Genomic DNA, 3,760 nt, shown 5'->3' with positions numbered 1-3,760 from the left:
TTATTGCATTTAACAACGTGGAATGTGAAAAAAAGAATGCTGAGGTTTTTTTATGATTGAAAAAAAGGAAATAAGAAAGCTTTTTATTATTCTGGCATTGAGCTATTTTTCCATAGGGCATCCCCTGCAGTATTGTCACCACAGTAAAGTTTAACCACCAAGTTCGGGATGGATTGGTGTGGCTCCCTATGCCTGAGATACCAAAATTTCAAACCATAAACAAAGCAGGCCATAAGATATTGTTTAGTACTTGTGGAGCACTCTGCTTGGCAGGGGTTCCTTTTTGGGGTCTTGTTAAGCACAAAGCTCGAAATGATACAAATGGAGCTATGCAATAAGCACTTCTTGGATTCTCTCAGTGAAATAAAAATAATCATTTTTCATATTGATTAGGAGTCAAAAAGATTTGATTCCCTTTATTTATTCATCCATCTTTTTTCATTCTTTATCATATCTATAGTAAAATGTTCTATCAAAACATACTCTATGTACTCGAACAGATCAATCGGGTCACGTAGTAACAAGGTTCAAATCCTTTAGTCTTTTAGTATGCCTCGATTGCATGCATCACTACACTTCCACTTGACACCTATCACCTAATGGCTTGTCTCGTTGTGACCTGAGAGAACACTCATCTTGAGGTGGGCTTCTTACTTATAGGCGTTCAACAATTATCTGCTCCGCATTTGGCTACCCAACATCTACTGAGAGCACGATAACTGGTACACCAGAGGTGTGTCCTTCCCAGTCCTCTCATACTAAGGAAAAGTCATCTTAATGCTTTAACACCTACACTAGATATGGACCAAACTGTCTCACAACATTCTGAACCTAGTTCATGTATTGCTTTAATGGGTGAATAACCCAACCATTAGAACATACTACCACCCTAGGTTGCGAAGAGCTGACATCGAGGTGCCAAACATTCCCTTCGATGTGAACTCTTGGGGAAGATCAACCTATTATCCCTAGAGTAGCTTTTATCTGTTGAGTGATGACCCTTCCACTCAACATTGATAGGTCGGTTGACTTTCGTCCCTACTCGATGAGTTAGTCTTGTAATCAAGCTCCCTTCTGCCTTTGCACTAGAAGATCGATTTTCAGCCGGCTCAAGGAAACCTTTGCACACCTTTGTTACCTTTTAGGAGGCTTACACCCCATAGAAATTGTCTACCTAAGACTGTCCCTTAGGCAATAGGTTTAGTCGCAAGGTTAGACTTCTTGCTTTTCTAGAGTGGTATCTTATTGATGGCTCATGTCCCCCAGAAGAGGGCCTTCTTATCCTTCCCCATAAGTTGCACAACAAGAGGCCAAAGTCAATCCCAAGGAATAGTAAAGGTTCATAGGGTCTTTTTGTCTAGGTGCAGGTAGTTTGCATCTTCACAGATATGTCTATTTCACCAAGTCTCTCTCTGAGATAGTTCCTAGATCGTTATGCCTTTCACGTAGGTCAGAACTTACCCAACAAGGAATTTCGCTACCTTAGGACCATTATAGTTACAACTGCCATTCATCGGGGCTTTGGTCGCTGGCTTCCCTATCATTAGGTCACCAACTTCCTTAACCTTTTGGCACTAGGCAGGCGTCAGCCCCCATGCAACGTCCTACAACTTTGTAGAGACCTGTGTTTTTGGTAAACAGTCGCCCAGGCCTTGTCACTGTGACCTCCTTTGAGGAGGCACTCCTTCTCCCGAAGTTACAGAGCTATTTTGGTGAGTTCCTTAGAGATAGTTATCTCACGCCCCTAGGTATTCTCTACCTACCTACTTGTGTCAGTTTCAAATATAGGTACCCATTTGCTGATGGTCATTTGAGCTTTTCTTGGGAGTATGATGTGGGTTTCCCAACATGTTGTCTATCTTTTTACTTTTTTGATGCCAAATTGGAATTTAGACATTGGCTCGAGGTATTTTCTCTACCCAATTCTAACCCCACTTTTTCAAGGTCACCTTCTAACCTTAAATCACAAAACCTTAATTAAGACGACTAACTTAGCCTACTCTGTCCCTTGGGACCAACAAAGGGTAGTACAAGAATATTAACCTATTATTCATCAACTACGCCTTTTAGCCTAATCATAGGCCCTGACTCACCCTTTGTGGATGAACCTTGCAAAGGAATCCTTAGGTTTTTGGGGTATTGGATTTTCACCAATGTTTTCATTACTCAAGCTGACATTCTCGCTTCCACTTCATCCAACTCTGCTCGCTTGAATACTTCTCTCTAAGGTGAATCACTCCCCTACCGATGTATTTTTTATTACATCCCACAACTTCGACATATCACTTAATCCTGATCATCTTTGGTGCAAGAGCGCTCGAGCAGTAAGCTATTACACACTCTTTCAAGGATCACTGCTTCTAGGTGAAGCTCTTGGCTATCTTTGCACTCCTACCTCCTTCATCACTCAACGATCATTTAGGGGCCTTAGTTGGTGATTTGGGATGTTTCCCTCTCGACAATGAAGCTTATCCCCCATCATCTCACTGGTTGACCTTTGTTTATCTCTAGTATTCATAGTTTGTCTCCATTTGGTATCGCTCATGCAGCCTGCACCGAAATAGTGCTTTACCCCTAGAAGATCTAGTCAACCGCTATGCCTCAATGCATTTCGAGGAGAACTAGCTCTGGGTTTGAGTGGCATTTCACCCCTAACCACAACTCATCTGCTAATTTTTCAACATCAGTTGGTTTGGCCCTTTACTTAGCTTCATCTTGGTCATGGATAAATCACCTAGGTTTGGGTCCATAAGCAGCGACAATTCAATTTCCCTATGAAGACTTGCTCTCACTACGGTTTTGGTGGGTTCCCTTAACCAAGCCACTACTTATAAGTCGTTGGCTCATTCTTCAACAGGCATGTGGCCAGCTCCTATTTGATTTAGTTTCTATCAAACAAAACAATTTTCTGCATTTCATGTTCATTGTTTTTGCCAAACAAGTGCATTCATTTTTTATTTTGTTGTTTCTATCAAATAAGGAATCCAAGCAGGTCAACTCCTCCCACTACTTGAAAGCATTATGGTTTCATATTCTATTTCAATCCCTACTGGGAGTTCTTTTCACCTTTCCCTTATGGTACTATTTCACTATCGGTCACTCAAGAGTATTTAGCCTTGCAAGGTGGTCCTTGCTGATTCACAAGGGATTCCACATGCCCCATGCTACTCAGGTTAGAGCATAAACTGTCACGATGTTTTTGACTACTGGACTTTCACCATCTAAGGTGTTGTATTCCACTTTCAAATAGACTTCGCCTAACAACATGATGCTTAGATTGCTCTCCCACAACCTCGTTTTAATGTTTTAGGTTGATCCCATTTCGCTCGCCACTACTATGGGAATCGCTTTTTCTTCCTCTTCCTTTGGCTACTAAGATGTTTCAGTTCGCCGGGTTGTCCCTTGTTTGCCTATGGATTCAACTAATAGTAAAAAAGGTTAACCTATTCAGGAATCTCTGGATCTATGCTCAATTTCCACCCCCCGAAGCATTTTTTTGATTAACACACCCTTCTTCATCTTTGGGTGCCTAGGTATCCACCATACACCCTTAGTTTTTTGAACCTCGCTGCTTAAGGTCATCCTAAGGAGCTACTAATATTAAAGACATGAAAGCATCTTATCAATGTCCATGAAGGATAAAATAAATCATAGATAAAACTATCGATTATGACTGATTTTCTCAGTAGAATCATCACGGGGTGGAGATAAGCAAACTCGAACCACTGGCATCTGCCACAGGGTCAACCACTGTCTATTG

General features: G+C 41.4%; 1 pseudogene; it reads right to left on the bottom strand.

Moving 5' to 3' along the window:
* Nucleotides 1–617: 617 nt before the first annotated feature.
* On the bottom strand, nt 618–3,418 carry LOC149563559 (25S ribosomal RNA; annotated as a pseudogene).
* Nucleotides 3,419–3,760: the final 342 nt, after the last annotated feature.

Source organism: Cupressus sempervirens, chromosome 4, assembly GCF_028749045.1.
Source record: "Cupressus sempervirens isolate cs-2001-9-10 chromosome 4, ASM2874904v1, whole genome shotgun sequence".
NCBI lineage: Eukaryota > Viridiplantae > Streptophyta > Pinopsida > Cupressales > Cupressaceae > Cupressus > Cupressus sempervirens.
This window is presented reverse-complemented; position numbering and strand designations above follow the sequence as displayed.